The sequence below is a fragment of the Dendrobates tinctorius genome, unplaced genomic scaffold, assembly GCF_039654945.1.
Source record: "Dendrobates tinctorius isolate UK_male_01 unplaced genomic scaffold, ASM3965494v1 ptg000200l, whole genome shotgun sequence".
NCBI lineage: Eukaryota > Metazoa > Chordata > Amphibia > Anura > Dendrobatidae > Dendrobates > Dendrobates tinctorius.
The window spans coordinates 1,114,725-1,134,236 of record NW_027361867.1 but is presented as its reverse complement, the minus strand read 5'-3'; the positions used below and the strand labels follow the sequence as shown (position 1 = coordinate 1,134,236).

General features: G+C 44.7%; 1 protein-coding gene and 1 pseudogene across 1 annotated transcript in view; one reads left to right on the top strand and one right to left on the bottom strand.

The window, feature by feature from the left end:
• The window catches only part of LOC141056852 (uncharacterized), a 76,289-nt pseudogene extending 66,433 nt beyond the window's left edge, over nt 1–9,856 (top strand).
• The window catches only part of LOC141056851 (uncharacterized), a 77,261-nt gene that overhangs the window by 48,407 nt on the left and 9,342 nt on the right, over nt 1–19,512 (bottom strand).

Genomic DNA, 19,512 nt, shown 5'->3' with positions numbered 1-19,512 from the left:
GTACTTACACGGCTCCGCTCCGTACACCTCATACAGACGCGGCTCCACTCCGTACACCTTGTACACACGCAGCTCCACTCCGTACACCTTGTGCACACGCAGCTCCGCTCCGTACACCTTGTGCACACGCGGCTTCGCTCCGTACACCTCGTACATACACGGCTCCGCTCCGTACACCTCGTACACACTCGGCTCCGCTCCGTACACCTCGTACACACGCGGCTCCGCTCCGTACACCGCGTACACACACGGCTCCGCTCCGTACACCTCGTACACACACGGCTCCGCTCCGTACACCTCGTACACACGCGGCTCCGCTCCGTACACCTCGTACACACGCGGCTCCGCTCCGTACACCTCGTACACACGCGGCTCCGCTCCGTACACCTCGTACACACACAGCTCTGCTCGGTACATCTCGTACACACACGGCTCCACTCCGTACACCTCGTACACACACGGCTCCGCTCCGTACACCTCATACAGACGCGGCTCCACTCCGTACACCTTGTACACACGGAGCTCCACTCCGTACACTTGTGCACACGCGGCTTCGCTCCGTACACCTCGTACACACACGGCTCCGCTCCGTACACCTCATACAGACGCGGCTCCACTCCGTACACCTTGTACACACGCAGCTCCACTCCGTACACCTTGTGCACACGCAGCTCCACTCCGTACACCTTGTGCACACGCGGCTTCGCTCCGTACACCTCGTACACACATGGCTCCGCTCCGTACACCTCGTACACACTCGGCTCCGCTCCGTACACCTCGTACACACGCGGCTCCGCTCCGTACACCGCGTACACACACGGCTCCGCTCTGTACACCTCGTACACACGGCTCCGCTCCGTACACCTCGTACACACACGGCTCTGCTACATCCACCCTGTAAACCCCTCCTGACTCCACACAGAAACTTCCCCTCATCCAGCACCATGACAACCAGCACAGCAGAGTCCTGCCCACACTGAGGCCCCTGATCATGTGACTCCTGACTCCTCCCCTCCTGTGACCTCATCACAGGTCCTGTGTGCACAGGGCAGCCATATATGTGGCAGACGCTCCTGGACCTTCTGCTTTCTGGGCCGGTTCCTCCTGTGAGTCGTATTAACCCTTTCGGTCCCTGTGTTATTCTTTCCTTAGTTTCCCTGTCTCTGTGTTTCGGGTCGTTGTTCTGTTCGAAGACCCAGCCTCCACCCATCTTCAATGCTGTTACTGAGAGAAGGAGGTTGTTAGCCAAAATCTCCCGATACATGACCCCATCCATCCTTTCTTCAATACGTTGCAGTTGTCCTGTCCCCTTTACAGAAAAGCCCCCCCAAAGTGTGATGTTTCCCCCACTAGGCTTCACGGTTGGGACTGTGTTCTTGGGGTTGTAAAAAGAAAAGGGGGAGACAGGGCGCTTCCAATGCGTAGGTCTGTATGGAAAGTAGTACCCATATATTACATATAGATAGAAGATTCCAGTGCGGGGAAGATGGGAAACCTTCATATAGACGGCCGGTGGGGATGGAGGCAGTGACCGACTCTGGCCAAATCTGTCTCTAGAGCCGCAGTAGAAGATGAAGATGTCGTCCTCATCATGAAGGAGTTATTTCTCATGTCGCGTGTAATGAATATCTCCTGCAGTATTACTAATGCCGATTCCAGTGTCGGTAATGAGACGAGAATTAGCGTTATGGAAGATGAGTCTATGAGGAACGTGTTCAGCTGCCGACTCCGAGGAGGAAACTGCTTGTTGTCTGTGGCCTAAATATATAGGTTTTATTAGTAGATGTCAGGGAAGAAAACTAAACACTGTAAGATAATAAATCTCCTCATATGTTTCCCTTATTATCTCCAGTAATTGTATTATTACACAGGATTCTTATGATGTTACATCAGATCATCTTCTTCTCATTCAGGTCTCTACAATATCGGATCCTCTCAGTGAAGATCTTCTACAGAAGAGAATTTTCCTGATTTACCCATCAAGGATGGATATGGACAGAGACAAGATGGCGGAGAGGATGTTACACCTCACCCTAGAGATCCTCTTCCGTCTCACTGGAGAGGTGAGAGATTCTGATGACGTCACATTACATCATTCTTATCTATGGGAATAACAGATGGACAGAACTGGAGAGGTGAGGACTCTAAAAATGTCTGGAGTGAGATTTATTAATGTGTCTCTCCATAACCAGGATTACACAGTGGTGAAGAAGACCTCTAGTGATCGCTGTCAGGACCCTGTGTCTGAGGGATGGGGAAGACCCCTGAGCCCAATCACAGGGCCTCCACCTCACCCTCTGATCCATGAGGACATCAATGACCAGAAGATTCTAGAACTCATCTACAAGATGATTGAGCTGCTGACTGGAGAGGTGACACTGCTGGGAATGCTGGGACATTATACAGTAACATTATGAAGGGATCGGGGGATGACGGTATCATTGTATGTGTCAGGTTCCTATAAGGTGTCAGGATGTCGCTGTCTATTTCTCCATGGAGGAGTGGGAGTATTTAGAAGGACACAGAGACCTCTACAAGAACGTCATAATGGAGGTTCCCCAGCCCCTCACATCTCCAGGTAATAGACAGGACTAAATACACACGGCCTATAATTATCTGTATGTAGAGAATGAATTCAGTCCCTGTATGTGTTTCCTCCAGATCTATCCAGTAAGAGGACAACACCAGAGAGATGTCCCCGTCCTCTTCTTCCACAGGACTGTAACCAAGAAGATCCCAATGTTTCTCAGGATCATCAGGTAGATGGAGAGAAGGTGTCAGGAGATCTCCCCTATGATGTGTAGACGGCTGTGAAGGTCTTGTGCTCAGTCTTGTTTTATCCACCAGTATTATATGTTTTATACTTGTGTAATGAGAACGGAGGAGATGGCAGGATTAGAGCTGATCATAGATGGGACTTCTCCATCTGTCGGTGACTTTTACAATATTTGTTTCAGGGTGAAGATCTGACCCATATTAATACTACAGAGACATATGTGAGAGAAGATGAGTGGTGTAAAGAGGAGATTCCCACATATGACTACCCAGGTGAGTAGTGACCACTGAATGCAGAGAAGTCACAGATTCCTCTCAGTCACCGGCTGTGGCTGCTTTATCGGTGGTGTAGTCCGGCCGTATTACCATGATCACCATTTTGCCTCTAGACCACAACATTCTCCTCCACCCAAAACTGTTCAAATGACTTTGGGCATTGAAAGCCCTTTTCTATAGAACTTACAACCTGGAGGATCAACCTACCTGTAATATACATTTATTCCCGCCTGCAGGAGATGTGTTGGCTCCAGCCCTGGTGTCATGGATTCAATCCTCGTCATACATTACATTGTTTTTGAATTCAGATTCCTGCACAATCTCTCCTGAAATGGGGAGCAATATTATTTCCTCTAATCTTCTGCTCAGGATTCATAGTAGCTCCAATGGTCCACCATAAATGAGGGCAACTCTGGTTTACTGTTGTGTAATCTGTATTTGTAGTTTTCAGTTAATGAGATTCTCGTGCTCTGGGGCGGGGCTGTGGGCGGGGCTTTATGTGGTGCTCTGATTACATATTCATCTATATTGGCTTATGACAGGTCGCTGACCCCTCACTGACCTGCCCCCATTATTACATAATGCATATAATAGCATTGATATTATTGGTGATAATGCCTATAATATTGTGGCTATTGTGAGGCTTAGAAAGAAATTACATCCAGCACAATGTCACCGGTGATGGCGGCGCCTGCGCAGTAACATCTATATCAACTATATCAAATTTTTTTGTTAGGAAGTTATAAGAGTTAAAAGTTAAACAGCGATTTATCATTTTTACAACAAAATTTACAAAACCATTTTTTTAGGGACCACCTCACATTTGAAGTGAGTTTGGGGGGTCAATATGACAGAAAATACCCCTTAGTGACACCATTCTGAAAACTGCACCCCTCAAGGTGCTCAAAACTACATTCAAGAAGTTACTTAACCCTTCCGGTGCTTCACTGGAATGAATGGAATGTGGAAGGAAAAAATAAACATTTACTTTAATTTTCTTTCACAAAAATTTTCCTTTAGCCCTATTTTTTTTTTTACTTTCGCCAGGGTAACAGGTCAAAATGGGCTATACGTTTTGTTGTGCAATTTCTCCTGAGCATGCCGATACCCCATATGTGGGGGAAATCTACTGTTTGGGCGCACGGCAGGGCTCGGAAGGGAAGGAGCGCCATTTGATTTTTTGAATGTAAAATATGCTGGAATAATTAGTGGTTGCCATGTCGCGTTTCGAGAGCCCCTGATGTGCCTAAACAGTGGAAACCCCCAACAAGTGACACCATTTTGGAAACTAGACCCCTTAGGGAACTTATCCAGATGTGTATTGAGCACCTTGAACCCACAGGTGCTTCACAGAAGTTTATAACATGGCGCCATGCAAATAAAAAAAAATACGATTTTTCACAAATAAATCTTTTTAGCTCCATATTTTGCATTTTCATAAGGGTAACAGGAGAAATTGCTCCATAAAATTTGTTGAGCAATTTCTCCTGAGCACGCCGATACCCCATATGTGGGAAAATACTACTGTTTGGGCGCATGGCAGAGCTTGGAAGGGAAGGAGCGCCGTATTGGAGAGCAGATTTTGCTGGAAGTGTTTGTGGGTGATATGTCACATTGTCAGAGCCCCTGAGGTGCCAAAATAGCATAAGCCCCCAAAAGTGACCGCATTTTACCAAATACCTCCCTGAATGAATTCTTCTCGTGGTGCAGTGAGTATACTGACACCACTGCTGTTCCATAGAAAATTATACCATTGGGCAGTGAAGAAAAAATAATTGCTGTATTTTTCGGACTATAAGACGCACCCCAAATTTTCAAAGGAAAATAGGGGAGAAAAATGTGCAAAATGGGGGGTCCATCTTACATCCGAATTCAGCTTACCGGGGGGGTGGAATCAGCACAGGTGCAAGAGTGGTCACAGACGTTGTTCGGTGGTCCAGGCTGGTGCGGTGGCCTCCGGAAACTCCCATTCCAGGCTGGTGTGGCAGCGGTGCTCTGTGCTGGGGCAGTGGCAGTGGCAGCGTTCTGTGCTTGGGTGGAAGTGCTCTGCGCTGGGTCGGCAGCGCTCCACCTGTGGCGGCGGCAGCACTCTGTGCTGGGGCAGCGGCACTCTGTGCTGCGTGGGGGGCTTTGCCGCCATTTTGTCAAAGCCTTAGGCCCCTGCAGCTCCATTGCTGTGATGGCCTCCGGGAGAATGGCAGCTGGGGGCGGTGCATGCTCAGATTTAGATCTCGGCAACGAGATCTCGGGGCGAGATCTGAATCTGAGCATGCGCCGTTCACAGCGGCCATTTTTCTGGAGACCACCGCATCGTAGCAATGAAACTGCAGGGGTCTCTGGACTTTGACAAAATTCCAGTGGAGCCCGACACGCAGCACAGAGCGCAGCCGCCACAGCATTTGTAAGTAAATTCCTACTATAAGACACATCCCCATTTCCCCACTAAATTTTTTGGCAAAAAGTGCGTCTTATAGTCCTAAAAATATGGTACATTTTTATCCCTAAATGTTGTTTTAACCCCAGATTTTACATTGGAAATTAGGTAGATAGGTAAATGGTCACTACACCCAGAGATGAATTCACAGAGGGGGGTCATTTCTAATTCCCAGAGGGGTGTCATTTCTAAAATGGGGTCACTTCGGGGGGATTCTGCTTTTATGGCACTTTGGAGAGCCGCTAAGTGCCAGAACAACAGAATCCCCCCTGAAGTGACCCCATTTTGGAAATGACACCCCTCTGGGAATTCATCTATGGATATAGTGACCATTTTCACTACATGGATGATTTCCAGAAACTCGTAGTGGAAGTTTTAGAGCAAAAATTGCAAAAATGTCATTGTAGTGCCCAATATATTGTGCCCAGCTTGTGTCTCTGGAGACCTCCCCCCACCTACCCCCGGAAATTGTTAAGTCAGCTCTACTCAAATGTGTCTGTCACTAAATAATCCAAATGCTTGAATGTCAAAACAGTTCAAAAACGTGGTTCTGTGTGTAAGATTGTAAAGCCGTCATGGAGGCATAAGGCTGGCAGTGATGGGCATTGTGGGTAATAATAGCGGGGATCATGCCTCATTCCTCTCTAGGAACATACACGACATCTTCTCTGGGGGTTCTTTCTTGTTTCAGTTACTGGAATGAGTGTAATAAAATGTCGCTCAGTGAGTCTTCTGACATCTTCACATTCTAAAGGATTGGCGGGGACAACATTTTCAAAAACAAGATTTTCAGTGACCTTTTCCTGATAATCAAGGAAAGTATCTGCATTTCCGGCTTTTTTGTATAACACAAAAGAATTACATGTGGCCACCTGAAACAAATACATGACTAACTTTTTATACCAGATATATGATTTTCTTGATACCTGGTATGGCTGTGGAACCTGATCTGCAAGGTCCACACCCCATATATTTGTTGTAGTCAATGACAGACACAGGTTTTGGAGTAGTGGATCCCTGTTGGTCTGCAGTGGCCCTTGTGGCATCTGTGTGGATCGAGCTCAGGATAAAAATATCTTTTTTATCCTTATACTTAAGGGCAAGCAGCTCTCCATTGTGTAAAGCCCCTGACTGCCCCTTTCGGAAATTTTCTTTGACCAATGATTGTGGAAACCCCTGATGGTTTTTGCGAATAGTCCCACAAGCCCCTATGTTATGTTCAACCAGACTTTTAAATAGAGGTATGCTGGTGTAGTTGTTGTCAACATACAGATTGTAGCCTTTTTGTAAAAAAAAGGCTCAAAACCATTTTTCCCGATGTCCCCAGATAAGTAGGGCCTCCTGGTGGGTTTAGTTCGCTGTCTTTCCCCTCATAAATGTGAAAAGCCGATGTGTATCCGGTTTATCTCTCGCACATTTTATAGAGCTTTATTCCGAACCTTGCCCTCTTAGAAGGAATAAATTGCTTGAGGTGCAGTCTTCCTTAGAATTTTACAAGGGACTCATCAATGGAAATGTTTTCTGTTGGGGTGTAGAGCTTTAAGAACTTTTCTGTCAAGTCTTTGATGATGTGTCTGATTTTGAATAGTCTGTCATGTTCTGGGGCATTTCTGGGCAGGCATTGACTATTGTCATTAAAATGCCAAAATCTCATGAGCCTTTCATAACGGGTCCTAGGAAGAACGGCAGAAAACATAGGGGTGGCTTGATCAGGGCAGTTGGACCAATAGGACAGAATGGTCATTTTTTTTTAACAAGTTCCATATTGAATGTAAGTCCTAAAATTTTTTTCATTTTTAGGACATTAGTTGGTGTCCATAAATTTGACCTAGCATAATAGGATCGTGGATTCTGGCTGATGAATTGGGACGCATATAAATTTGTAGGACAATATGCTCTAGAAAGCTATCTGTCAGAAACAAATTAAAAAAATTAATTGGTCCAAATTTTTCCACCTCCACGTTTATACCAGGAATGGCATTAAAATTATGGATGAATGGAGTAGCCGAATCCGAAGCCTCCCATCTGGGAAATGCTACATCAAGAGGCAAAGCCCCTTGGACACTGGTGTGCGCCAATTCACAAGCACTAGGGACAGCACTAGTACTGGGCATTGTTCCCTGAGTTGGAGACATTTCTCCAGAAGCGCTATTTGTCCTTCTTGTTGTACTGGTCCTTGTGTGTGAGGATGGACCAGAATCACTGCTCATTTCTGAGCTATCACTGTCGCTGCTACTAAAGCCCTCGAAATCCACATCATCATCTGACACTGCACTTTCTTCACTGTCAGACCATAAAAGTGCATAAGCCTCCTCTGCACCATAATACTGACCGGCCATTTTATTCGTTTTTATTTTTTTTCCCTGGAAATAGAAAACTCTGATGTGACCAAATTATTGGGGAGACAATTGAGAAAAGCCTAATTCTTCCCTAACTTTAGAATAAACCCTAACTATAGCATTAACTCTAACCTGACTTATCTGTTTTTCCATTGACAGATGATGGACCTGAGTGGGGACTTGTCTTTTGTGAGATGAGAATTGGTATTATTTTCGACTACATAACATTGATTGGTTTCTTTATATTCAATATTTGGGAGGCAGAATGAACCAACAGTTGAACACCACACACTACTGGTTCATCCAACAAGGTTTTTTATTAGACTGTGAACTGTCATTGTCTTGGGAAATAATTAAAGTTTTTTACATAGCTTGCCATTTTTATGGACAGTTTAAGTAGAAGTGTTCAAAAATATAAAACTCAAGGATATTTTATTAATAAAAATTATTTTTATCTTAGCAGATGACTGTACCAGGAGATCAGAGGGACAGCTGACATCTTCAACTTTTAAATCTGATGATCTTGAGGTCCTACAAGATACAACTGAAGTGATTGCTGTTACTCCTGATATATCATCATCCATTCACAGCAAAAATCTGTCATCTGATCCTATGAAACAGGTCCCATCTTCTGATTCATCACAGACTACTAAGGAAAATCAAAGTCACAAAAGAGGCATTAACAAACAAACTGCTCATTTAGCAAAGAAGCCATTTTCATGTTCAGAATGTGGGAAATGTTTTGCACATAAATCACTGCTTGTTACTCACCATAGAATGCACACAGGGGAGAAGCCTTTTTCATGTTCAAAATGTGGGAATTGTTTTAACCAGAAAGTGAGTCTTGATGAACAGCATAGAGTTCACACAGGAGAGAAGCCTTTTTCCTGTTCCAAATGTGGGAAATGTTTTGCACGTAAAACACAGCTTGTTACTCACCATAGAACTCACAAAGGGGAGAAGCCTTTTTCATGTTCAGAATGTGGGAAATGTTTTAGCCAAAAATCAGATTTGGTTAAGCACCAGAGAACTCACACAGGGGAGAAGCCTTTTTACTGTTCAGAATGTGGGAAATGTTTTAACAATAAATCAGATTGTGTTAAGCACCAGAGAATCCACACAGGGGAGAAGCCTTTTTCATGTTTAGAATGTGGGAAATGTTTTACACAGAAATCAAATTTTGTTACCCATCAGAGAACTCACACAGGGGAGAAGCCTTTTTCATGTTCAGAATGTGGGAATTGTTTTAGGCATAAATCAGATTGTGTTAAGCACCAGAGAACTCACACAGGGGAGAAGCCTTTTTCATGTTCAAAATGTGGGAAATGTTTTAACCAGAAAGTGAGTCTTGATGAACACCATAGAGTTCACACAGGGGAGAAACCTTTTTCATGTTCATAATGTGGGAAATGTTTTGTACGTAAATCAAATTTTGTTACTCACCATAGAACGCACACAGGGGAAAAGCCTTTTTCATGTTCAGAATGTGGGAAATGTTTTAGCCAAAAATCAGATTTGGTTAAGCACCAGAGAACTCACACAGGGGAGAAGCCTTTTTACTGTTCAGAATGTGGGAAATGTTTTAACAATAAATCAGATTGTGTTAAGCACCAGAGAATCCACACAGGAGAGAAGCCTTTTTCATGTTTAGAATGTGGGAAATGTTTTACGCAGAAATCAAATTTTGTTACCCATCAGAGAACTCACACAGGGGAGAAGCCTTTTTCATGTTCAGAATGTGGGAAATGTTTTAGGCATAAATCAGATTGTGTTAAGCACCAGAGAACTCACACAGGGGAGAAGCCTTTTTTATGTTCAGAATGTGGGAAATATTTTAACCAGAAAGTGCTTCTTGATCGCCATCAGAGCAGTCACACAGAGGAGAAGCCATTTTCATTTTCTTAATGTGGGACAAATTTTACTTGGAAATCAACTGTTAATAAACATCAGAGATGTCACATAGGTGAGAAGCCTTTTTTATGTTCATAATGTTGGAATAGTTTTAACCAAAATTAAATCTTTTTAAATGGTTTGTCTCTTGTCATTCCTCATGTTTGCTGACAGAAGGATAAAACTAAACCTTATTACTTCCAAATGTAAATCTATACCCATAATTCACCCCCTGAAGGTTAGTCGGAAAGTGACTAATAGAAAAAACATATACCCCACAGTTCAGTATATAGGGTGAGGTGACGTATACACACTCACTCTCCAAGCCTCTTATTACTATGAGTTTCATCGTCCTCACCAAAGACGACTCATTAAGAGACTATTTAATATTGGCATATACTCAAGCGAGACTAAACGATAAAAAAAAACTAAAATCATGAATCATGTTATTCTAAACAGTCAGAAATCTAGCCACATATTAGCAGATCCCAAACTTAAAAAATATACTTCGGAAGTTTATAAGCCACTCCAGTGTCAGGAATAGATAGTATGAATTTAAATTTACCAAATGGCTGCAATAAAACAATTTAAACATTTAAAGGGGTCTGAATACTTTCCATACCCACTGTATCAGTAAAAATAACTCCTCTTTATTAGGTAAAGTATAAAAGAATTGCGCCATTTTTCGATACCCGTCGCGTCTCCATTTTTCATGATCTCGGGTTGGGTGAGGGCTTATTTTTTGTGTGCCGAGATGACGTTATTAATGGAGATCATTTTGGTGCAGATACGATCTTTTGATCTTTCCTTTTTTGCATTTTAATACAACGCTGCGGCGACCAAAAAAAAAGTAATTCTGGCGTTTTGACATTTTCCTCATTACGCCATTTACCGATCGGGTTAATTCTTTTTTATAGTGATAGATCGGGCGATTCTGAATGCGGCTACAACAAATATGTGTATGTTTGATTTTTTATTGTTTTATTTTGAAAGGGGGGTGATTTGAACTTTTATATTTTTTAAAATATTTTTAAAAACTTTTTTTTTTTACTTTTGGCATTGTGAAGACATACAGCATTGTATCTTAATTAACAAGACAACTATTTTTTAGCAAACGAAGAATAATAGAATGTTATCTGCAGGGCTGTGGAGTCGGTAAGCCAAACCTGTGACTCCGACTCCGACTCCTCAATTTCCCTTACACTGACTCCGACTCCAACTCCGACTCCACGACTCCGACTCCCACACATATTGCTTATATTTAAGTGAAAAATTTATTGTAGTACAATGTGAACCTCAGACATTTAATCATTTTTATGATCCAATAATCAAGATATTTATATAGAACAGAATATATATTGGTGTACTACCCGGTTTTCATTCTTTTTGGTACAGATACGATATGGATAGACAGATATGGATAAATGGATAGATAGAGCAGATTTCTAATCTGCTTTTGCTATTGAAAACATTATCTATGAGCTCAAAAACCTTTCAGGTGATGCAGTTTTTTAAAAAGATGATCAGCTTTTGCAGCTGAAAAACGTATCCTCAAAAAACACAGGAAAAACGCTGTGTGTGAATGTAGCCTTAGATCAGGAATATAACAGCCATTTATAGGACATTTCATAACTTTCCCAAACTCCTATGAAAAAATATTCAGCACATCCTGCATTGAATTACTGTACCCAATTTATTATATATTTTAGGAGTCGGAGTCGCTCCATTTTATACCGACTCCAACTCCGACTCCACCAAAATGAGCACCGACTCCGACTCCACGACTCCGACTCCACAGCCCTGGTTATCTGTATGTTGGCTTTAAATTTAAGTGTTGATTTCTAGTTGGTCAGGAAAACAGACTTTTGTTTGTGTAAGCCGGTAATATTGACTTTTATTGTGCGCTTATCCTTGATCACTAGTGATGATTGCTGATATGCTAATTATATATTGTATTATGGAGCCAGTTTGTTGACTTCTAAAGCAGAGAGGGAAAAACTATGCAAATAGTTTAAATAATCAAGTAATGCTATAATAATCTCATCTCCATTCTTACCCTTTATGTAAATACTCAGTGAGGGACAGTTGTTAAGTCTAAAAATAGGTTACATGCCTCTGTATAAAGAGACTGAGAGAGAAACAGCCAGAGAGATTCTGCCAAGACATCCATACATCCCAAAAGGACCAGAGACAGGACAGAAGACACAACATCATCACAAGGGACACGGATCTATCATTCTATAGGAAACAACCTAGGGGTTTTCAGCCTTGGTTGGAAGAATACAGATCTGCTCCATTGACCATCACTGAACCATGGATACATTCGGAGGAGCCAGATTGTGATCTTTGGACCAACTGGCCTTGTACCTTGTACGGACTCCATGAACTGTCATCTTCCTACACTTGTTACCTCCTCTCTGTGTGCGGGCCACAGGTGGAGTAGCGACCCTGAAAGATCTGAAGTCACAGCAGCTATTATCCCGGTGGATCAATTCCGGCAGTGACAAGCATAGAGGTCTGCTGGAGACCTCTGGTTGTCATGTCAACCCATCGGTCACCCATGATCACATGATGAGGTCACCGATGGGTGGGATTTCCAGTGCTTGCTGGAAGTGTGCATTAAATGCCACTGTCAGAGGCTGTTAGGGGCCAATGGCAGCTGTTCAAAACAGCTGACATGTGCTGGAAAAGATGTGGGCTCACTGCCGGAGCCCACATCAAAGGGAGGAAGTACATTTACACCCAATGTCAGAAAGGGGTTAAAGGGGATTGTTTTTACAGAGACAGAAGTGGTAATCAATCATGTATACATACAGATAATTACAAAAATACACAGCTTCTAATGGTAAATAGTATAGAGTTACCACAAGAAAATATAATTTGTGTAAACCATGTGTAGATATAAAAATTCAGGCAAATGTCAAATGTTGTAGCGCCATCTAGTGGCCATGTGCAAAAGTGCCATCATAGAGTAACATGTATCCTAAGAGAGCGTCACTATCAAGGTGGGGATGAGATAAGTGCACCGTATTTATTGAGTGTAAGATAAATCCATACATAGATATATGTAACCGGATTGTAGATCTATCACTGGATATCAGTGTATAAGGGGAATAGATCCTGTGCACTTATAGATGAATAGCTTATATAATGATGACACGGGGGGCGTGTCTGGATGAGGAGCTGAGCGGGCGCAGGGAACGCTAGCTCCGGGCCCCAGCAGCAACTAACGGTGGGGGAAACCCGCAATTCCACTCACCACGACCTCAGACGGGGTCCGGGCACTGATGGGGCGCGTCACGAGGAGCATTGGAGCAGCGCTGGGCAGGATACCGGTCATTTTGCCGGAGCCTGGGAAAATCCAAGATGGCCGCCGCAGCACTCACCATGCGGCCAGCGGTGGTGTGTAGCGCTCTGGGGGGGTCTGATCTCCTGACACCGGGTCAGACCTCACAGGAGAGGGGCATGAGTGCAGCGGAGCAGGCAAAGGAGAGATCGGGCAGATCTTCACCCAGGAGCCCAGAGAAGCACAAAACACAAGCATATGCACCTGACACAGGGCACCCCTCCACCCCATCACTGAGGCCACACTGAAGTCCCTGCTGGGAGATATAAAGCAGGCTGTACATAGTGACATTACCTCAGCCCTCACTGCACTACAGAAAGACATTGGGCACATAGGGGACAGAACAGCCCATATTGAGGAGAAGCTGGAGGAGTCACCACAGCCCACAACCACTTATTGGACTCTGATTATGAGGCAGATGAGGAGATCACCGCCCTAAAACTAAAGCTGGCGGATTTGGAGGGCCACTCCAGGTGCAACAATCTGCGCTTCAGATGGATACCAGAAAGCATTACTGCAGACGCGTTGAAGAAGTTCCTAATATTTCTTTACCACACTAGTCTCCGAGGCGGAAGAGCGAGACCTCATAATAGACCGAGCGTACAGGTTCCCCAAACCCAAAAATGCCCCCGTTCTGTGCTCAGGGATGTAATTGCCAGGCTTCATTTTTATCATTTTAAAGAAACCATTATAAAAGCTGCAGCGGGCGGACCGGAGCTCCCAGAGGTTCAAGAGCATCATGGTGTTCACCGACCTATCCGCCGTCATCCTGAACAGAAGGCGGGTGTTCTCCACAGCCACGAAGATCCTACGGGACAACAGGATCACGTACAAGTGGGGCTACCCGGTGATCGTCACCAAGAATGGGGTCACACAGGTCCTGACTTCCCCCTGAGAGGCCATGTCTCTGCTGCAGAAGTGGTCGCTGGCGACAGTGGACGAGGATACCAGCTCCCCGCTGAAGAAGATGCCGCCCATCCTGATGAAGGAGTGGACATGAACAAGAGAAAAGAATACAAGACTATTTTTCACCATGGTCTGTGGAGGCACGAGAGGAGAGGTTTTTTTGTTTCTCTTCACCCCCCCCCCCACTATATACTGGACAGAGGAGCATATCAGCCCCCAATGCCCCCACTATATACTGGATAGCAGAGCATATCGGCCCCCAATACCCCCCACTATATACTGGACAGAGGAGCATATCAGCCCCCAATGCCCCCACTATATACTGGATAGCGGAGCATATCAGCCCCCAATACCCCCCACTATATACTGGATAGAGGAGCATATCAGCCCCCAATACCCCCCACTATATACTGGATAGAGGAGCATATCAGCCCCCAATGCCCCCACTATATACTGGATAGAGGAGAATATCAGCCCCAATACCCCCCACTATATACTGGATAGCGGAGCATATCAGCCCCCAATACCCCCACTATATACTGGATAGAGGAGTATATCAGCCCCCAATGCCCCCTCTATATACTGGATAGAGAATATCAGCCCCAATACCCCCCACTATATACTGGATAGCGGAGCATATCAGCCCCCAATACCCCCCACTATATACTGGATAGAGGAGCATATCAGCCCCAATACCCCCCACTATATACTGGATAGAGGAGAATATCAGCCCCCAATACCCACCACTATATACTGGATAGCGGAGCATATCAGCCCCCAATACCCCCACTATATACTGGATAGAGGAGTATATCAGCCCCCAATGCCCCCTCTATATACTGGATAGAGGAGAATATCAGCCCCAATACCCCCCACTATATACTGGATAGCGGAGCATATCAGCCCCCAATACCCCCCACTATATACTGGACAGAGGAGCATATCAGCCCCCAATGCCCCCACTATATACTGGATAGAGGAGCATATCAGCCCCCAATGCCCCCACTATATACTGGATAGAGGAGCATATCAGCCCCCAATGCCCCCAGTATATACTGGATAGAGGAGCATATCAGCCCCCAATACCCCCCACTATATACCGGATAGAGGAACATATCAGCCCCCAATGCCCCCACTATATACTGGACAGAGGAGCAAGCATATCAGCCCCCAATGCCCCCACTATATACTGGATAGAGGAGCATATCAGCCCCCAATGCCCCCACTATATACTGGATAGAGGAGCATAGCAGACCCCAATACCCCCACTATATACTGGATAGAGGAGCATATCAGCCCCCAATACCCCCACTATATACTGGATAGAGGAGCATATCAGCCCCCAATACCCCCTCTATATACTGGATAGAGGAGCATATCAGCCCCCAATACCCCCACTATATACTGGATAGAGGAGCATATCAGCCCCCAATGCCCCCACTATATACTGGATAGAGGAGCATATCAGCCCCCAATGCCCCCACTATATACTGGATAGAGGAGCATATCAGCCCCCAATGCCCCCACTATATACTGGATAGAGGAGCATATCAGCCCCCAATGCCCCCACTATATACTGGATAGAGGAGCATATCAGCCCCCAATACCCCCACTATATACTGGATAGAGGAGAATATCAGTCCCCAATACCCCCACTATATACTGGATAGAGGAGCATATCAGCCCCCAATGCCCCCACTATATACTGGATAGAGGAGCATAGCAGACCCCAATACCCCCACTATATACTGGATAGAGGAGCATATCAGCCCCCAATACCCCCTCTATATACTGGATAGCGGAGCATATCAGCCCCCAATGCCCCCACTATATACTGGATAGAGGAGCATATCAGCCCCCAATGCCCCCACTATATACTGGATAGAGGAGCATATCAGCCCCCAATGCCCCCACTATATACTGGATAGAGGAGCATATCAGCCCCCAATACCCCCACTATATACTGGATAGAGGAGCATAGCAGCCCCCAATGCCCCCACTATATACTGGATAGAGGAGCATATCAGCCCCCAATACCCCCACTATATACTGGATAGAGGAGCATATCAGCCCCCAATGCCCCCACTATATACTGGATAGAGGAGCATATCAGCCCCCAATACCCCCACTATATACTGGATAGAGGAGCATATCAGCCCCCAATGCCCCCACTATATACTGGATAGAGGAGCATATCAGCCCCCAATGCCCCCACTATATACTGGATAGAGGAGCATATCAGCCCCCAATACCCCCACTATATACTGGATAGAGGAGCATATCAGCCCCCAATGCCCCCACTATATACTGGATAGAGGAACATATCAGCCCCCAATACCCCCACTATATACTGGATAGAGGAGCATATCAGCCCCCAATGCCCCCACTATATACTGGATAGAGGAGCATATCAGCCCCCAATGCCCCCACTATATACTGGATAGAGGAGCATATCAGCCCCCAATACCCCCACTATATACTGGATAGAGGAGCATATCCAGGAGGTTCACTTAGAACCAAACTCTATTTTTGAAACTGTTACAGTTTCTTCACAAAATTAAAAAAATATGTTTGTTATTCCCCCATTTTTCCTAATTGTCTAGTGGTGACACATAGATTGTATCTGTAATCTGTACATGGTTCTTCACATTTCCAGCATTAATGTAAAGGAATGAATAGTCCATTGAGAAGATCCCTTCTATGGAAAGAGGCCCAATCCCTAAAAGCAGATGTATTGTGCGTTCAGGACACCCACCTATATAGCACTGACGCCCCAAGACTGCAGAATAGAAATTTCCCAAATGTCTTTCATTCCCATGCAATTGACTAAAAAGAGGAGTAGTAATCGCGATAAAGAACACCGTCACCTTCCTGCTAATCACCAGCGTAGTGGACGACGAGGGCAGATACGTCATCCTAGTCTGCACCATAAATAACAAGACCTACACAATTGTCTCTATTTACGCCCCTAACTCCAAGCAGATTTCATTTCTTAAAGACACCCTGGCGGTAGTAGCAAAGGTTAAAAAAAGCGCCTTGTTAGTCTGCGGGGACTTTACCATCACCCCTGTCCTAACATTGATAAATCGGAGCCCCCTCAAAAGAAAGAAAATACCCAATCACTCTCTCAGACCCTCCTAGCTGAAGAACGCTATGATGTCTCGTGGGTTCTACACGCCTCCGAGCGGGATTACACCATCTACTCACACTCCCATAGAGGCGACTCCAGAATTGACCTAATGGTGACAGATAAATGGTTATTACAGGACGTCCAAAAGGCCACGATAGGGAACATAACCTGGTCGGACCATGCCCCGGTCTCCGGTCAAATTACAGAGGGACACAACTATCCGACATATTCCCCATGGAGAGTAAATAACTACAGAATCACATCCCATAAAATTAGGCCCCAATTTCAGGAAGCATTATCAGAATAGTTCACAATTAATAACACACCTGATGTGTCCGTATCTACAGTATGGTGCGCCCACAAGGCCGACATCCGGGGTAAAATAGCGTCCCAGAATAAAAAAGCAACACTACGCCAAATAGAGGAAATTAATCAAAACATAGCGCACTAGAAGAGGCACACAAACGTAGCCCCACAAACAATCCTCCAAACATTACAGAAACTAAGGTATGAACTATACCAACTGCTCCAACCCAAATACGAGCACAATCTACGGAAAAGTAAAGCCAAATATTACTGGCAGGGAAACAAACGGGCAAAATTTTAGCCAACAAAATCACAGCCAAAATGACCAAAGATTGTCCCACGTACAGGGCGACCAAAAAAATATATAACCCTAAATTGCTAAAATCTTCTCAGAATACTATTCCTCCCTCTGTAATCTGCAGGAAAATACCGCAATACCACAACCCACCCCCCAACTAATAAATGAGTTCTTAAAGAGCGTAAAACTTACTAAAATACCGGAAGACTAATTACACATGTTGAATCAACCAATATTCCAAACAGAAATACAGCAAACAATTAGAGGAATGAAAAATAATAAGTCCCCTGGCCCCGACGGTCTAACGAGCAAGTACTTCAAAATATTCCAAGATATGACATCAATTTTCCAAAATTTTATCCTTATTTAACTCCCCAAAAAAGATCAATTGATGGCGCATCGTATCCATTGACTGACACCTGAGTATAAGGTTTGCATGGAGGTAGTGAACATATTGTGGCATAGGGCAGCACGGTGGCTCAGTGGTTAGCTGGGGTCCTGGGTTCGAATCCCACCAAGGACAACATCTGCAAGGAGTTTGTATGTTCTCCCCGTGTTTGCGTGGGTTTCCTCCGGGTACTCCGGTTTCCTCCCACACTCTAAAGACATACTGATAGGGAATTTAGATTGTGAGCCTCATCGGGGACAGTGATGAAAATGTGTGCATACTGTAAAGTGCTGCGGAATATGTTAGCGCTATATAAAAATAAAGATTATTTATTAAAGATTATATTGTAAGAACATCGGGCTGAGATTTTCCCTATCCAGGACTCTGTATAGAAGAGGCCATGACACTTTGTCAAAGGCCTTTTTGGCATCGAGACTCATCAGCATTGCAGGTGGCCTCAATCCATCTTGAGCCAGGACCGTGGCTGCGACCGCCATGCGAATATTTGCCACACTGCTCTGTCCCTGGCTAAATCCTGTTTGAGCCTCACATAGGAGGCCAGGTAGCAGCATCTGCAGTCAGTTCACCAGGATCCTCACCAAGAGTTTATAGTCGTGGTTGAGGAGTGAGAGTTGGCGATAAGATTGTGGCAATAGTGCGTCTCCTGAAGAAAAATCACATCTGGTCAGAATCATTTTATATGTATTAGAACTGCATTTAAGGGTGGTGTTAAGGCCCGCCACGTTCCATGGCAAGAATCATAAGTGTGGTGAGGTGTAAATGGTGTCAGAATCTGATGTGTGGGGTATACTTATCCTGGGTCCTAGGGTGAGGTCAGCACGGTGTGTAGTAGTACGGTGTGTCCATCCCTTTCGGTCCCAGGAAGCCGCAGGCATGAACAGGTATTAAAGGAGGTAACAGAGAACAATAAAAAAATAAACATAGTTAACTTTGCAAATCGGTGGTGGGAGCTCGCCGGGAATATACCAGGAGAGCCGTGCCACCACCAAAGAGAACACTCTACAACAGAAACAACAGTCCTCCTAGAGTGAGAAATAACATATAGAGCAGGTTTCATACATCATCCCACTGTGACGTCTCCATGGCGTTGGAATCTACTGTATGCCATTGTAGGGAGATGGGCCGGGCCAGTAACATTCCTAATAATACATCCGGTACTACCCCCCCATGGCCAGCTAGGGTTGGTAAATGTTACAATGATATTTCCCAGTGAATGCATTTGTATTGGTTGAAAGCAATGTTAAAGTTGAAAAACGCATCAAAAACGCTGCGTCTGAACATAGCCCAAGTGGCGGAGGAAGATTTTGGTCTGGGGTTAATTATTTTGCCTTATATAAAAGTCATTAACCTGGAAAGGATGCACCTTAACATTTCCCAGCAAAATCCACTTTGAATTCGTTTTT